The following is an 18,481-nucleotide window of genomic DNA, read 5'->3' as shown; positions in this document are numbered from 1 at the left end:
CACCTTGGCAGGAAGACTACAGTGAAAAGCTCAGGTATCTGTTCTTGGCTCTGTGCTATTTAATCATTTTACTAATGACTTGAAATGAAGACAGAAATTGTTTATGTTTCTCAGGTGATGAAAACCTAGGAAGAATAGTAGAGTAAAGATCTAAAAAGAACTTCATGGTCCAAAACATAATAGAATTTAATAGGCATAAATATAAAATCTGTCCTCATCTGGGCCTTTAAAAATAGCTTAACAAATACAGATGAGGGAATTATGGCTAGATGCTGGGGGAAAAAGAAGCTAGCTGTCCAGTGGAATATAAGTTCGAACTGAGCTAATAGTGTGATGTGTTAGTTAAATAAATTAATGTGTTATTAGGCTCCATTAATGGAGGCAAGGGGTCCAGGACTGGAGACTTGATAGTTTCCCTGTGCTCTGTCCTGATCATACTACATCTTGTATACTGAGTTCAGTTCTGGCAACTCCAATTTGGGACACACACAGATGAGTTGGAGCGCATCCAGATGAGAAAAACAAGGATGTGGTGAAGAGCCTGGAGATCATGCCATCTGAGGATCAGTTCAGAGAACTTGGCATATTTTATTAGGGATGAATACACTTTGGAGAAATAGAATAAAGAATAGGTCTCTCCAAGTATTTCAGGACTTTCTTTTTGAACAGGGATAGGCTAGTTCTCCTTAGCCTCAGAATGCTGAACTCAGAGCAATGGATGAAAGTTGCAGAGCCAAATCTAAGCATGATTTAGGTCAAATTTCCTAGCAATTCAAATTACTTAAAGATGTAATTGGCTGCATCAGGAGTTCCCTGGAGATCTTCAGATACAGGCTAGACAACATGTCCAGGAACTTTCTGTTCTAACGTATGGTAGGCCAGTCTAAACAATTTTACATGTAGATTGCTTCAGTTATGGAAATATCTTTCAAGAGCCTTTGTCTAGCATAAGGATTTTAACCTGCAGTCCACAGACCTCAAACCAAAGTTTAACATTTTCTCAGATTATGAATTTTAAAAAATATTCTCAGTTTTAATAGGTTTAAGAACCCCTTGTTTGGAGTCTAATCTGTAAAAACAAAAACTGATTACCAGCAAAATACATGCGATAGTGCAAAGAGTGCCTTAGAGTTGGAAGACCTAAGTTTAAAACCAGGTTCTGATATGTAATACCTTTGTGATCCTGGCTAAGTCACCAAATCGCAGTTTCCTTATCTGTACAATTGGATAAGTGATATTTTTATCTCATTACTTCTTATTTAACATGGTTGCTGAAGTCATCTCTTAATATTAAAGCATTAGATGCATGTAAGAGGTTCTCTGGTGTGGTGGACAAAGAACTGGCCTTGGCCCCAGGAAAATGTGGGTTCAACTCTAGAATAGTTACTACAATTCTAAGTACTATTGGCAATTCTCTCAGATTATAAGTTGCAGAGAAAGTGCTGACCTGCATTAGTTGAGAGAATTTACTCATCTGGGAGTTTCTTAGTCAATAAGAATATAGGTCTAGTCCAGAAGTGGGGAACCTGTGTTCTCAAGGCCACATGTGGCCTTCTAGGTCCTTGGGTGCGGCCTTTTGACTGAATCCAAGTTTTACAGAACAAATCCTTTTATTAAGAGGATTTGTTCTGTGAAGTTTGGATTCAAAGGGCCGCATGTGAGCACCTAGAGGGCTGCACATGGCCTTGAAGCCACAGGTCCCACCCCTGGTTCTAGTGTCTATTTCTATGAACAAGAGCTATTAAAATGTCATATAAACCTCAATACTTCAAGAATCCATGATTTGATAGTGCAACTGATAATGCACTGATGAGCATTAAACCTTTATGGCTTTTGTTAGTTCCAGGGGATGGATAAAAGATGTGGAGCTTAAGCCTTTGGCGATGACGATAATAATAGCTGCCATTTATACTTTCTTTTAAGGTTTGAAAACTACCTTTTGTAATTTTATCCTCATTAACAATTCTTTATAAGTATTATTATCCCCATTTGACAGATGAGTAAATTGTAGTTCAGTAAAGTTAGATGACTTTTTCACAGTGAGTCACATGACCAGTAAGTTTCAGTGGTATGATTCAGACCCAGGTCATTTCTAACTCCATGGTTAGCTCTCTTTTTGCTTTGCCATATTACTTCTCCATACTTAACATGACCTATTCTTGGCCAATACACATCAAATTTGTTACCAGGCCCATACACAAAGCCTTTCTACCTAGGTTGTACCTGAAGAACCTAAATTCAACTTTATATCACAACTAGGCTTCAGAGTAGAACTTTCTTAAGGAAAACATCATAAACATAACATGAAAACTTGGGTGTCTATATCCATACTTTTCAAGGAATGAGTTGTCTTGGAAAACTAAGTTTTCTAGATATCTGATGGCTGCCCTGTATTTGTACTTTTATTGTTTAGAGGAAATATTCTAAAGCTTACTACAATTTTTAAAAATAGGGTATACATTATTTAAAGATTTTCTTAATGTTTTAGGCAGGAGTTCTTTACCTGAGCTTCATGAGCTTGTTATTTTACAAATGTTGATAACTGCATTTTAATGTAATGAGTTCCCTTTATAAATCTATGTATTTTATTTAGTGCATTTAAGAACATTTTTCTGAGAAAGCCTCTTTTGGATTCACTAGACTGACAAAGGGGTTCCTGACACAGAAGGTTAAGAATCCCTGAACTGGAGTATACTTTTTACTTGTGGATGCTGTGTTTCTCTTGATGTGGCAGTGAAGTGGTTTACTAGAGAAGAGCACTGGATTTGGACTCAGGAACCTTGGAGTCCAAATCTTGCCTCAGATACTTGCTAGCTGTATGATCCTGGGCAAATTATTTAACCTCAACTTTAGGCTCTTCCTCTATAAAATGTGGAAAATATCAACAATATCTACCTTACCAGGTTGTTTTAAGCATCAAATGAGATAACATGTAAAGCATTTTGTAAACCTAAGAACACTTACATCAATGCTATCAATTGTTGTTGTTGTTATTGCTGTTGCATCATAAAATTGTGTTAGCTCCTTTGTCTGACAAGTCATTATTACATACATACTTAGCTTGCAATTCAATAAAGGCCAGAGGTTTTTTCTAGAAACTTATGTCTCTTCACCTATCCTCAAACCTAATTGTGTGTAGTTGATTCTTTCAGCCCAAGCCTAGGGTTTTCTATTTATCCCTGTTAAATTTTATCTTACTCAATTTGGTCTGTCTTTCAACTTGTTGAATTTTTTAAGGGGGCTCAGGGATCCCTATTTCATCACCCAATGAATATGTTATCCTTTGCAGCTTTGTTTCTTCAGCAAATTTGATGAACAAGCCAGACTATTTTTATACAAATTACTGATAAAATTACTTTATTCAAGCTATTGATAAAAATCTTAATGAGAACATGGTCAAAGTATTGTTGGGTACACCACTAGATCCCTACTCCAAACTGACTTTGACCCATTAATGAATACTTTTTCCATCTAGACATTCAACAAGTTCCAAATACATATAGCACCAGGAACCACACAACTCTCAGGTTCATACCTCCATTTCTTGTCTACAAGATCAGCTTGAGAAACTTTCAACACTTTTCTGAAAATCATATGTACTGACAGTATTTCCCCTTCTACTCGCTGACATAGACATTAGACTAATGTTGCTGCTAAGAAGAAAAGTGTTATTAGTCTGGCATGACTTGTTTCTGATAAAAACCATTCTGGCTCTTAATGACCATTGCTTTCCTTTCTCAATGTTGACAGAACTCTTAATTCCATTCTAGAATTTTGCAAGGCATTAGAAAATTGAAGTTAACCAGTCTACAGTTTGTTGAAATTGACTTTCTTCTTTTCCTTAAAGATCTAGACAAAATATACTCCTCTACAGACCTATGCCAACTCTTCTATTCTCCTAGACTTTTCAGAGATCACTGAAAGCTGTACAGCAGTAGTATTTGTCTTTACTTTGACACATAATTCATCTGAGCGTCATGACTTGAACTTATTAAAGTTAGATTCTCTCTTGCAATTTTCCCACTTCTCTTGGGTTTCAGCTCTGTTACACAATCTTTAATTTTATCTTTTACAGATCAAACATGAGAACCTCTTCCTTGATCATCCTCTAGTTTCTGAAATAGTTAAAAATGGCATTTCTTCTTTAGTGTTTATAACCAATCTATGATCATTTTGTGCCTTATCACCACTGTCATGATTCTTAGAGGACCATTATAGAATTTTGTATTCATTCTCCATTAATTGCCCTTCTTTTCATTATCTATCTATCTATCTATCTATGCACATAATACACACATACATAATACATATCATAAATATATACAATTTTGATGAGTTGCCCATGCATCCACATTGTTCCCTTTAACCATACACCCCTCCAGATGGGAAATGTTTGGTTTTTTTTATGGTATGTATTTTATTCTTGAGAGCTTCTACTACCTCTTGAATTGCCTTTGAATTTGGTATTTGAGGCCATAAAACTCTATATTTTCTCTTAGTTCTCTGAAATCCTTTTTTTCCCCAATTCTCTTGTGCATGTCTGGCTTTCATCTCTTCTGTCATGAATTTAAAAAGAGAGTGGTTGCTTCTTACCAAGGTTTGTATCATTTCCACTTTTGTAACCATTTCATCTTTGTCAGTCCAGATAAAGTCTAGGATAGCAGTTCAATTTGCCTTTTTCACCCTCTGAAAAATCAAAACTGCCATTAAGCAAAATCAGAACTGTATCTGTTGCTCTGCCTTTTGCTGAGAGTATGTGCTAGATATCTAGGTAGCTGAAATAGATTATAGTTGTATTTGTGGATCATATATATAACATATATGGGCATGTTTATATTATTTATGTTTCAGAGATCTGTCTGGAGCCCCGGGGTTAAGGGACTTGTGTAGGGTCACATTGCTAATATGTGTCAATAACAGGACTTAAACAAGGTCTTCCCAATGCTGGAGCTGGCTGTATATCTACCATGCCATATTTCCTCTCCTTGTCATATTATTATTACTATATCTGTGACCTAGTATAGCCAACTAACTATCTTTGAATCATTGGGTTCAAATGTTTCCAACCTTATCACCCTCCTTAAGCCTAAAGAGAGGCAAGATGTCACTGTATTAATTACCTGGCAAGGAAGTCCAATTTTAGTTGCCTACCAATTGATAGACCACTTGAGCTACCAATCCAGTGGTTTCATCAGAGTTTTACTGACTCATGTGCCTTCCTAAAATGCTACTGTATGCCAACTGCCACCTATTGTTTCAGATACCTATACTGGGTCTTCAGCAGTGGTGGTACGTAGATCCAGCATTAATATAGGAGATAAAACAGTATTATTCAAAATATCAAAAAAGACCATAGTGCCTATATATACACATCTATAAATTCCCTACCATCTCTGTCCTCTCTATAGTCATTCATATTCATAAGACTTAGATAATTAGCATACTATGATCATATAATTTACTTAACAAATATGGAATGAAATAGGTCAGGTGTTCCTGTACATAGCAATCTTTTTCTAATTGTCTCCTAAACCTCCTCTTGCTGCCTTTCCATGACATCTTATGGGGTCATGGGTCTCCCTGAACCCATAGCTCATGAAGATACAATAAGAGAAGAGCATGTATCAAGGATTTCATATCAGTATCATAGGAAAAAACAGAACAACAATGAAAGAAAGCAGTTTCCTCTTCCTGCTCACCAGCCTACCAGGCATCAGAATAGCTCCCAGTCTTGAAATTCAAGATCTCTGTATTTTCTCCAGTATCTAAACCAGTTTCAAAGTTTTGATCTCAATAAAAATAACATTCCTGGCTGCAGTGGACTACCTCATGAAATCCCATTAGTCTAAAACCTAGGATAGTGGCCTTTAACATCCTGTTGTCCACATAATGATTTGGAAGTCTGGCTTTCAAGAACAGTAGAAGGAAGAAGAGGGCAGCTACTCCTTAATGGCAGTGTATAGGTCTCATAACAACCCTACTGCATGATTTCCTGCTCTCTCCATCTCTCTTAAAGAATGGGTCACCCTATCTTACCAAGGCTGGAATATAACGGCTGTTCATATGACCAGTCCTACTACTGATCACTTTTGGAGTTTTGACCTATACCATTTCTGACATGGGTTGGTTTACCCATCCTTCAGCAACCTAGAGGCTCTCTGCTCCCAGGCATTCATTGTAATCATGCTGGACTTACTGTGGACAACTGTTCAGCTTAGCTCAATGCAGCTGAAAACTCCAGAGCTAAAGAGATACATAAGCCTCAGAGTCCCTGGTACCTTGAATTGTGCCCTAACACTTGTTCTTACTGTTCATCTTGAGAACATTTTTAAAAACTCCCAATAAAGGGGGATAGTAATCATCTTCTCATGGCTGCCAGGATTATCCCAAACCATTTTGCTAGTTTCTTCCCGATTTATCCTCAACCTAGGGCCAGAGTAAAACAAAAATAAAAAAGACAAAGAGGAAAGTCATAGGAAAAGGATAGTATATATACTGATATGTCATCAGTATATATCAAAGCTTTCTCTTTTTTTCCTCCATTCAGCCTCACTCAAAACTCTCCACCATATGTTCCCCATCTGATTCCTAAGTTTTCTTACATGAGATATTGATCTTCTAAACATGCAATTCTACTTCACTTTCTTTTGTATATTATGTTCCATTTGACCATGCCCTACTCTTCTAGAGTCAAATTCTTGCCCTGGGTTGCATTCTGCCAAGTCTCAGTGGTATCTAAGAGTACAAATCAGTCTATTTCACTTGAAGTCCCTACCTATATCCCCTAAAGATTTTAATTCTTTGCCCAAGATTTAATCCCTAACTTTCTGTTTTCTTCTGGAGGTGTAATTTGCCCTCTCATTAATCACTATGGACTTCAGGTTTTATGATCCTCAGGGACTCTCTAGCACATGCCAAATATAGAGCATGGGAAGACAACATCTCTCTAATTATATTTATATCAGGTTGATAAATAGCTATGCTGGTATCACCCTGCAGGGAATCACCAATTGCCCATATGTGTCTCTTCTTTCCCATAAACAAGGAGCTATTTTTTCCTCATTGGATAAACCTCCCCTCTATGGGAAGGGCTTGATATCTGTCACATGTCAGATGTGACCATATCCAGTCTTCTTTCTTTGCTTCCTTCTTGGTTTCATATACTCCAGCTAAGGTAGCCAGGTGGTGCAGTGGGATGTGCAATCAGGAAAACCGGTTCAGATCCTCTCTTAGATATTTACTATTTATTATTACTAGCTATGTGACCCTGGGCAAGTAATTTAAGCCTCATTTTTCTCAGCTGTAAAATGGAGATAATAATAGCATCTACTTCACAGAGCTGTTGTGAGGATCATATAAGATAACAACCTTTAAAATGTGCAGATGCTAGCTATTATTGTTATTGTTATTCCATAGTCCAATCTTCAGACACAGGTGAGGATTCCCTTTAGAAAAAGGTCTCATTAGGGATATATCAATGGCATGAAATGCTTGAAGGATTGCCATATTACTTGGAAGTAGCATTAGACATATTCTGCTTATTCTTAGAGAGCGTAGAAGTAGGACCAGTAGATGCAAGTTTTTCTAGGGAGGCAGGTTTTGACTCAAGAGAGAGCTTCTTAACAATTAAAGAAGTATCAAAATGGAATAAACTGCCTTGTAAGGTCATGTGCTCCCCAACATTGGAAAGATTTCAGCAAAGTTGGATAACTTGTCTAAGACTTTGTAGGCCAGATTCTTCTTTCAAGTTAGGTAATAGGCTAGGTGAGCTGTAATGGCTGAACAAACCTCAACATTTGGGGTTGCTTGAATATGTTCGAGGGTAGTTTAGAAAAGGCTTATTCCAATGCCAATGAATTCCTTATTACCATAAAATTACATTTCTATAGATATGACACCAGGCCATGGTTTTCTTAAAGCCCTTCTTAATGTTTGATTTTAACAGAATTTAACAGATTTTAACAACGCTAAGACTGTGTTTTGATATGGTTATTTGACCAAAATATGCTTTGCAATGGATCAGCTGTCTCAATGAATCTCCTTTATAACATTTCATATTCTAAATAATAACAGTGAGATATATATGTGTATGTGTGTGTGTGTGTTTGTGTATATATATATATCCCTATCCTACTTATGAAGCACTCTACAAAACACTTTCCTTACAACAATTACATGAGGTAGGTAGAATAAGCATTACTATTGTCTTTTCTACAGATGAGAAAACTGAGATGTAATGTGGCTTGGGGTTTGGTTTGTTCAAGGTCATACAACTAGTAAGTAGTGGAGACAAGATTCCACCCCACTTCTTCTGACTCCAGAGTTAGCACTCTTTCCATGGTCTCTAAGGTGAATCAATGAGTAATACAGCAGTATTGTGGCCTAGGCACCTAAATTCACCCCTTGCCTATGCTACTATTAGCTATGTGATCATGGGTAATTCACTTGATCTCTCTGTACGTCAGTTTCCTCATCTGTGAAAGGGATCAATATTAAGGAATTGGGATGAGGCTCAATGAGGATAAGGGGGCCAAAGTGCTTTGCAAACCTTAAAGCACTATATAAATGTCAGTTATTGTCATTAAAGATGGTAAACATGTTACCAGATGCTAACCTTGTTCCCCCAGGGTGAGCCCTACAATTATCTAAGCAGTAGAATAGCTGTTCCATGTCTGATGTGCCTCTAGCATGTCAAAGGACTGACCTTTTCAGGCTGCTAAAGCATAGATGAATGCTTGCTTAGCCTCTGCTCTCCCCTCAGGCTGTAAGCAGAGCTTTTCTATCTTTTGTCTCTTTACCTCTGGCTTTTTTCTCTCCTTTCAACATGTTTTCTGAGTGTTGTTGGCGTTGTGGCTTCTAATTGCCACCACCTGTACCGGGCTGCTGCTGATCTTCATGGCTGTTTTCTTTCCTCTTCTTCTCCCTGCTTTTCTTTCTTTTTGTCTCTTCTGTCTCCTATCACATCTCTCATGCTCCTTCCCTTTTTGTCCAGGAAGGCTGGCTTTTTATGGGCAATGTCAAGGAATCAATGTTGCTGAGTTCTCATTGAATGCTTTTTCACTGCCAAAAAATATTCTGTTTCAATGGGCTCCCCACCCCATCTGCTTTCAAATCTAGAATTTTTTTTGAAAAACTGAAGTTTTCAAAAAGCAGGTGTCTAGGTAGTTGAGAGTTTTTTTTTTTCCTCCAGAGTTGCCATGCTTCCTTTTCAGGGTAAATTGTGCCATTTGTAAATATTATGCAGCATCTTTAGTACTTTAAACCAATATTAATTGATGTAAAAACCTAAGAATCAAGCTAATATTTAACTTTTTAAAAAATAGTTTGTTCTATATGATTAGGAAGGTAAGTTTAACGAAGTTTTCATATATGAAGCAAATTGATTACATGTATGCATTTTATAAATTTAACAAAGGACAGCAGTACTATACCAGGTGTCTCCTTGTATTCTAATTCAGAGAAATACAATATTTGCCATGTGCCACCACGCCCACACTGACCCCCACAGAAATGAGAAAATTTATATTGAGAGGTATTATCAAAGCAGTGTACCAAGTAATAACAGTTTTGAAGACTTTTTAGGACAACCTTGTCTCTTGAGCTTTCCACCTAAGCTTGGATAGAGTCCAGTGAACAATTCAGATATGAATCTTGGCTTCACATCCAAAGCAAACGTGCAAACAATTTGAGGTTTGTGCATTAGAAGCTGTTGCTACTTTCCCATGTCAGTTTATAGTGAGAGACATTTTAAATTTATTATGAAGCTCTATTCCGCCCTTTGTTACCAGGAGGTTAGTAGTAAAGCTCACAAGAGAAATGCTTCACCACTGTCCTGAATTTCTCCAGGAATTACTACTGAGAAACATCAAACTTTTATTTGCTGTGCTGTGGCTAGAAGTCAGAGTTAGACAATCTTCATAGGACAATCAAGCATTTGCCCAGTGACCTACGGAGTAATCTGCAATATCCTGGGTGGAAAGGCAGTAGAAATTGACTTAAATCCCTAAAAAGTCTGCCTGGGTGGCTTGAGTGGCTTACTTTATGAAGCTCTTTCAACCCTGAGGATGACTCATGTTGAGAATCACAAACATGAGTAGCCCTTATCAGAGAACTGTGCTCACATCAATGAACTAGGAACATACAGCTGTTGTTTTATTTAAAATAAAGATGTGAGTGGACCCTGTTGGAGTGATACATTTTATTAATATTTATTATTTAGACATGATTAGTTGGTCTGAATTTTCTATGTAACTAACAAATTTTAGCTTTTCTCTTCCTTAGTCCTGATCCATAGTTTGCAGAATATTTCTAGCATCTAGCCTTTTGTGTTAAAATCCATCAAGCAGGAAAGCATGTTGAGTTAATTTGGAGAGTGCTACTCAGTTCTTCATGGAATTTCTCTGCCTCTTAATCTCTGCAATACGTATTAGTGTGTAACCTGTACTTATTCTCATAGAAATATTTTTGCAAATGCTCACCATAAATCCTCTGAGATGATCAAATATCTCAGATTGAGATATCATCTCATCTAAAAATGACATTTGTTATTGCCTTTGGACACATAAAAAAAGAAGTCCACCAACTTTTTATTTGCTTCTGTAAGGAGAATCAATGAGCTTTCTTTCCATTTAGCTCCAACTTCCATAAGTCTTGTGGTTTCATTTGGACAGAGCACTACACCTGGAGTCAGGAAAATATGAGTTCAAATATAACCTCAAAAATTCACTTAACCTGTCTCCTTCAGTTACCTATTCTGTAAAATGGAGATAATAACAACACCTATCTCCCAGGGTTGTTGTGATGATGAGATAATATTTTGTAAAGTGCCTTGAAAATCTAAAAATCCCATATAAATGTGAGTTTTTATTAATTGTAGCAAGACACAAAGATTGGTACAATTAATTTCCTCCAAAAGTAGATCTCTATGTTGGTCATGGGATCTCACATTATAATGACAACAGCTCAATTCATGTTTATATTCAACCTCCAAACTGTGATTCTTAGCACTTGTGATCCATTTTCTGCCACTCTGCCACTGTCATAGAAACAGAGGGGCCACAGAGGACTAAGGGTTATTTTGTACTTTCCTTCGTTTCCCTTAAAATGGCCCAAAGATTCATAACCAACTATCCAGACTACTGGTATTGGGCCTCCTCATAATTAACTAGTCTGGCCTTTGTAAAGCAAATATTTCTTTTGCCAAGTCCATATTTAAAACATTTCCAGCATGGTAGAAGTTTTTTTTGTTTTTTTTTTGTTTGTTTGTTTTTTGAGCTAGTGCTCTTAGGAGAGCCTTTGCAAATCCAGAGTCACATACATGCCACTGATGTAGGACAGTTGTCTAATATTTTGTTCATGAAATATTAAATACAATGTGCAAGCACTGTGCTGTGTTTAATGTGCAAAGAGTGTTACAAAGGACAATTCCTTTCCTTAAGAAGTATGAAGTCTAACAGGAGAGACAGTCATGCAGATAACTACAAAACAAGCTAAAACATGAGAGGTGCAAAAAGAGAAGTCAAAACAAATGAACAATCAACAAGTTGAGCTATCTCGTCTAGCTAGAAGCTTTGTGGAGGAGATGGCACTTGAGATGGGTTTTGGAATTTCAGGAATTTCAGGCAGGAATTTCAAAAATTTGAAAATAATGGACTCCTTTCTAGACAATGGAGACAACATGAATAGTGGTACAGAGGCAGGAGTGGGTAGTATAACACTGGGAAATAGCAAGTAATAAAGCCAATTGGGCTGGAACATAGAGTGTGTGAAGAGGGGTAGTTTAAAACAAGGCTAAAAAAAATGGTTGGAGCCACATTTTGTAGAACCTTGAATTCTAGTTTAAGAATTCACATTTTAATTATTAGGCCTAGGAAAATTATTAAGGAGGGAAATGATGCAATCAGAAATGCACTTCAGAATATGGCAGCAATATGAAGGTTGGACTGGAGCTCTGAAATGCTTGAGGCAGGGGACTAGGTAGGAGTCCTTGTATCAAAGCTGCTGTTTGAGTGAAGATTTAGGGAGAGATGTGAAAGATACTTTAGAGGTTGTATTATTAGATCTTGGCAACTGAATGGATATGAAGAATGAGGGAAGGAGAACAATTAAATATCATGCCAAGGTTTTGATCATGGGCAGCTAAGAGGGTGGTGGTCTTATTAACAGAAGTAGGGAAGTCAAGAAAATCAAGCTTTGAGAGAAGGACTTCTTCCACACTGTTTTCTCTGTAAACCGTTGGGCCTGGAGTGATTGTTTTAAGAATTCAGATTTACTTAGTGCTTCTTCCCCTGGTATTAATGTCCCCTCCATCACAAGCCTTTGACTTGACTTCCTAATACTATCTTTGGTCTTTGCAATAGAACACATCTAAGGAAAATTAAACTGATGTTCCAAAAAGTACTTAACATGATCATGTTTTAATAGCCTGAGGAGAGATCTCAACAGCAAATGTTGTTTTCCTAAAAGCATTTCCAAACAGAAAAGTTTATTTGGATCATCAGAAGAAAACATTCCTTAACTCTTAGGCCAGTGAGTATCATGTAATAATGCCGTTGCATTTATTTCAAAAGAGTGGCTGACATTGACACCCCCCTCATCAAACTTTTCTATTTGTGAGAAACTTTCAAAAGAATGCCCATTATTTTCAGTATGGGCCTAGTGTACATATCTTCAAAAATTCTTTGCATGTGGCGAGGCGGTGTTTTAAAAACATGCTTACTTGGCTAAAGTTGATCAGCTTCAGCTGATTTTCAGGGATATTTGTTTGGCAGCTAAGGACATTGAGTTGCTCTTTTAGTCCACTAATTCAATTAACTTCTCCAAAGAAACAGTGTTCCCAACATTTTATATCCCCTCCCAAGTTGACTGGCATGAAACATTTGTTTTCTTTTTGCACCAAGCCTCTGGGATAAAATTGGCAGCTTGTGTTAAGAAAGCAAAACAGGTCTATTTTTTTATGCTTTAGGAAGAATTCATTCTATTTTAATAGCAAACAATATATTAGCAGCAGGCACATGTTCCCCTTCAATGGTCAGTAGGCTGATCACTCATTATCATTATGGTTAATTGATATTTATTGGATACTTTTTTGAAGGTTCTGTACAGGGGTATGGTGATAAATTTTTAACAACTAACTCTCTAGAAACAACAACAAATTGTGTGTACATATATATGAAAAGTATTCATATATTTACGCAATACATATGTGTAAGGCATTAAATACAGTTTAATCTAAAATATTAGGATTTTCTCTATCATTTTCTTAAGTCTAGACAATCAGCAAAATAATAAATCAAAATCCGATTTATAGCATTTGCCGGTTTCTGAGTAGTAAATGCTCATGCTGAAAATTTAATATTCAGCTATCTTAAGCTGGCTCCAGCACACCACTTGGAAAACCTTCATTGTTAGAAAAATCATTTTAATAGCCATTTATTTCTCTTACAAATAAATAAATTCTAAGCTATAGTACTTTTCCTATAAATAAACAATAGAATTATGTGTTTTGGGGCATTTAATTATGAGTGTCATTCTGAGGAACTAAGAGCCAAAAAGCACATATATAACTCAATCAATTTCAGAAAATATTTTTGTTTTGTTTTACATAAGGAGAGAATCTGGCTTAAATACCGATGGCTTGTGGGTTTAATCAGGGAGAAGTAGATTCACTGAACTAACCACAGAAATAAGTAAAACTGTCTAGTGGCTGAAAATTACAATTTTTTGAGATAAGGATGCTTATATCAATTGTCAGTTGGAAAACTGTTAAATATTTGAGTTGACTTTATGCTCTGATGTAGCCCAATAAGACACTGATATTTACTCCTAGAAAATGTGTATCATTATATTTTAGTCATGTTTGTGCTCTTCTAAATTTTTTTAATCCAAAGAGTTTTTATAAACTTTTCTCTTTCCCACCTCTTCCACTGGCAAGAAACTGTTGAGTAATTGGAAATATGAGGGTTAGTTTTGTTTTTTATTTGTTTACATTTGTGTGGTTTGGAGGTTTTTTTGCTTTTGTTTTTATATTTTTGTTATTTTTTCCCCCTGAAGGATTCAGTGGCTATCTCAACAACCACTGTGAAAAGTTTAAGAAAAACACACATGCTGAAAAGAAGCAATTAAGTCAAAAGAAAGTGAAGTAAATGACCCAAATTATTATCTCATCAAGATTCCTGAAACATTTAACACACACACACACACACACACACACACACACACACACACACACACACGTATGTATATTTCATGATTTAAATCTGCCCTGGATCATTTCAATGCCATAATTAGCATCTAGTTTTCATTCCCTAGTGCTTTGTATCGACCTTGTCAGCATTTTGCCGGTTACATATTTAATATGGACGGGTAAATCACCTCACTCTGGGGTACCTTGTTCAACTTTTTTTTTTTGTATGAATGGTTTATTCTTCAACTTAAGATTTGAGTAACCTATTAGGTCTATTTTAACTTATTTCTACATGAAATAGAGAATCATTATAGTTAAGATGTGGAAAATGTCACCCAACGTTGATATTCAAATTCTCTAATTTCCCTTCATACAGCTTCATGTGTTAGTGAATGTCAATTTCTTCTCTCAATGTATCTTTACTAACCAGACATGAACATGATAGAGAAAGTTTTTCATTATTTTTCTTTAATTATATCCCTTTGGATAATAGTACTATGCCATTTTCAGAGGCTGTGGGATAGAGTGGATAGGTCAGGAACACCTAGGATGGGGTCCTGCTTTGCCCTGTACTGGCTGTGTAAAATCTTTCAAGTTACTTAATCTTTCAGTGATCTACCAATGTTCTAAAATTATATGTTACATAAAACACGATAACCTGCATTGGTAGAGGGAATTCCTATTCCCTCTACCAATGAAATCAGAGGTCTGGTCTCAGATCATTAAAATATAAAGTTATTTTGAATATCCAGCATTAGTCAGGTTGGTCAATAAACATTTAAAGGCTTACTGTGTGCCAGATACTCTGCTAAGCACTGGAGATGCAAAGACAAAACCTGCTTTCCAGCCTCCATGGGGACAGAATGCATAGAGAACTATATATAAAGAAGATATATACAAGTTAAATACAAAATTGTTAACTGAAGGGAGACACTAAAAATAAAAGGGAAGGGGAAATAGAAGTTGGGGCTTGAAGGAAGTCAGGAAGCCAGGTGACAGAGATAAGTAGGACAAGCATCTCAGGTTTGGGGGGACACCCTGTGAAAATGGATTTTCTTGTTCAAAGAGCAGCAAGGAGGCTGGTATCATTAAACTGTAGAGTATATGGAGGGGAATAATATAAAAGAAGACTGGAAAGATAAGAAGGGGCTGGATGATGAAGGGCTTGAAAAACCAAACAGAGAAATTTTTATTTGTTCCTAGAGGTGATAGAGAGTTGCTAAGTTATTGAATGCACGGTTAATACAGTCAGATCTGTGTTTTAGAAAGATCATTTTGATAGCTGAATGGAGGTTGGACTGGAGTGGGGATAGATTAGAGCCAAAAAGACTCACCAGAATGCTACTGCAATAGTCTAGGTTTGAGGTGATAAGGGAAGGGACTGTACCAGGGTAGTAGTAGTGTCAGAAGAGAGATGGGGACACATATAAGAAACCTTATGAAGGAAAAATCAGTATTTATGGATGCAATACTTGGAATTTGAATGTGCATACTGATTTGCCTTTTTGCATCCACTTGAATATATAAGTAAGATACTCTATATGGAGGGGGAGAATCTTTTTTTACTTCCTTTGAGATTTGGAATCTTGTACTAAGTTTGTAGCCCATATTCACCACACAACAACAGTTCTTTTTGCATGGAATTGGGTAGTACCTGGCAAATGTCCCTATTATACATACTAGTAGGGTGAGTAATGGAATTCCTAAAAAGAGGTTCATAAAACCAGTGTTAAGTAAGTTTCAAAGTATCCCAGGTAAGCATACTCTTTTTGGCTTTTCTCTGCTTACCCTTGCCCCTCACTGAAGGAATGTGGAGGCAAGACTTAGTTCCCAAGTGTGCAAGTATGTATGTCTGCCTTAGGTGATAAATATGAAAAAATGTTGCTATTTTAATTTAAAGTAAATTAAATGATGGATTTCAATAGTAATTAATTTTCTTCTTATTCATATCATAATTCATAACTGGAAATGAAATCTTTTCAAATAATCTTGAATGTGTCTCTTTTTTATGTTCTCAATTTACGAAGTTCTACCATGTGCTTTCCCTGTTTCATAAACGATAGGATTGTAGGTGCATAGATCTACTTACCTAGATTTAAAGAACTTAGAGGTCATCTAGTTCACTTTGTCAATGAGGAAACAGAGCTCTACTGAGGTTAAATGACTTGCCCAAGATCATACAAGTAGTAAGTGTTAGAGGTGAGACTGTTCATTCCTCAACTCTTTCCACTGAACCATGCTACCTCTTAATCCATTTACAGCTAATTTAAAATATTAGAAATGTAGCTGTCTACAGAGTTATCTTTGAAGCAATACAGATACTCCAGTTCTTTTGACAGTAGTACTAATTAGCTTCAAATCATTTGCTGATTATTGTCACTGAACGCATGTAACAGCTAACTGACCAGCATCAACATATGGATGTCACTTATACAGATACCAATATTCTTATTCTTCCATTTGCTTGTCTTTCATTAGTTGAAATTTAGGACTGGGTTCCATGTACAACCAGCTCTTGATTATCTTATTTGTCACTTTATGTGGTCACTGTTTCTTTGTCTATTAACGAAGTATTTTAAATACCAAGGCTGCAGCCTTCTCTATATTACCTAATCTGTCTCTAATATATATGTCACTCTGCTGTAATGTGGTATGTAGTTAGAAATTGCAAACCAATTTTAGTATCAGACAGAAAACTACACAGTGCATTCTACCCTACAACAAAAATGATTTTGTATTTTCACTCAGTCTCAGATCTTTTTCGTTGTAAAGTAAAAGGGGTTTTGTTTTTAAAACTTCAGTTGCATTCAATCAACAAGCATTTATTAAGCACCTAATACTTGTACAGCACTGTGCTAAATTCTGGCCAAACACAGACAAAAATGAAACAGTCCATTCCCTCAACTAGCTTAATTATTAGAAGAAGCATGCATACAAAGGTGTGTACACACTATAAACAAAATAAAAATCACTGAGTTTCGGGAGGAAGGGCATTAGAAGCTGAGTAAATCCAGAAAGGCTTCATATAGATAGCAGTTCTTGAGCTCAGTCTTAAAGGAAACAAAATTTTCTAAAATGTGGATGGTGGGAGAGAGTGTATTCTGGCCATGGAGAATACCCAATGATGGACATCCAGTGATGATGATGGAATGTACTTTATAAGGAACAATAAATAAGGAGGAAAGTTTGACTGGACCATAGAGTGCAGAATGAGGATACCAAGGCTGGAAGATTACGCCCAGATTGTAAACTCTTCTGAGAATAAACTCCCAAACAGAAAACTGTCTTCCCACATAGAAATGAATAAAAATGACAAAGAAAAGCTCTAACCTCTAAATGCTGATGCATAAAATGTTCTGCAATTATGAGTCAATGGAGTAATGTTTATTTCAATAGCCTTCTGTGTCACACACAGTGCAACTATGGGTGCAAAGGATGTAAAAACAAAAATAAAACAATTCCTAACCTCAAGGAGCTTACATTATGCTTTATGGATCAGGTGGGGACAAGAGGCCAATAACAAGGCAAATCCATTTCAGTTCTCCATTGCTGATGACAGATTTGATTTGGCTTTTCTCTGCAACTGTGATTCAGGATTGGAGAACAGATGTGAAATTCTGATGTAGAACATTCCTATGGGTTCTCTGTTTATCTCTTTTCCAGAAGAACCTGAAGAAGCAGAGTTGATTGGGGTTTTTAAAATTGCTCTATTAAGTTTGACTTGGATCCCTGCATTCAACATGGAACGTTTGTCACCCAGCATTCATAAAGGAAAACATGTCAGAATTAGGGAAAATGCATATATGTAGGTAGTTCTAGAACAAAAAATGACAAATCGCCTATAGTAGACAGACTTTAAAAGAGTCCATAAACAATCATTTGGAAAAGTTTCAAATATACTTCTATACTTTTTGATCTTATTTTCAAAGTAGCAAACAGCTATTTATTTTTTTGTGAACTGAATCAGTGTAATGGCAAAAATGAAGATCATAAATTCTAGAAGAAACTGAATTTTGTTCATTTTTATTCTGTTAGAAGATCTTAGAAGAAGACTGAAGAAATTAATGTTAGTAGATATAACAGAGTATACAACAGAGTTTAAACATGAATGAAAGGAACATTTAAAGTACTCTATTTAAAACACTAGCAAAAAGTTACATTAGCACTTTGATAAGTATGAATTCCTATGGAGTTTATAGACTGTATTAATTATTTTGTTAAAGGCAAAATTATGGGTAAAACACATTAAAAACTTAATAATTTTAGAGCATCAGAGAAATATAAGTTTAGTACTGT

At 36.2% G+C, this 18,481-nt stretch overlaps 1 protein-coding gene across 3 annotated transcripts in view; it reads left to right on the top strand.

Moving 5' to 3' along the window:
- Positions 1–18,481, top strand: part of HGF (hepatocyte growth factor) — a 101,415-nt gene that overhangs the window by 47,934 nt on the left and 35,000 nt on the right. The gene's annotated exons all lie outside the window — the stretch shown is intronic.

This window comes from Phascolarctos cinereus, unplaced genomic scaffold, assembly GCF_003287225.1.
Source record: "Phascolarctos cinereus isolate Bilbo 61053 unplaced genomic scaffold, phaCin_HiC Scaffold_1;HRSCAF=81, whole genome shotgun sequence".
Taxonomy (NCBI): domain Eukaryota; kingdom Metazoa; phylum Chordata; class Mammalia; order Diprotodontia; family Phascolarctidae; genus Phascolarctos; species Phascolarctos cinereus.
Note: the sequence above shows the minus strand (reverse complement) of the source record. Positions and strands in the feature narration are given on the sequence as shown.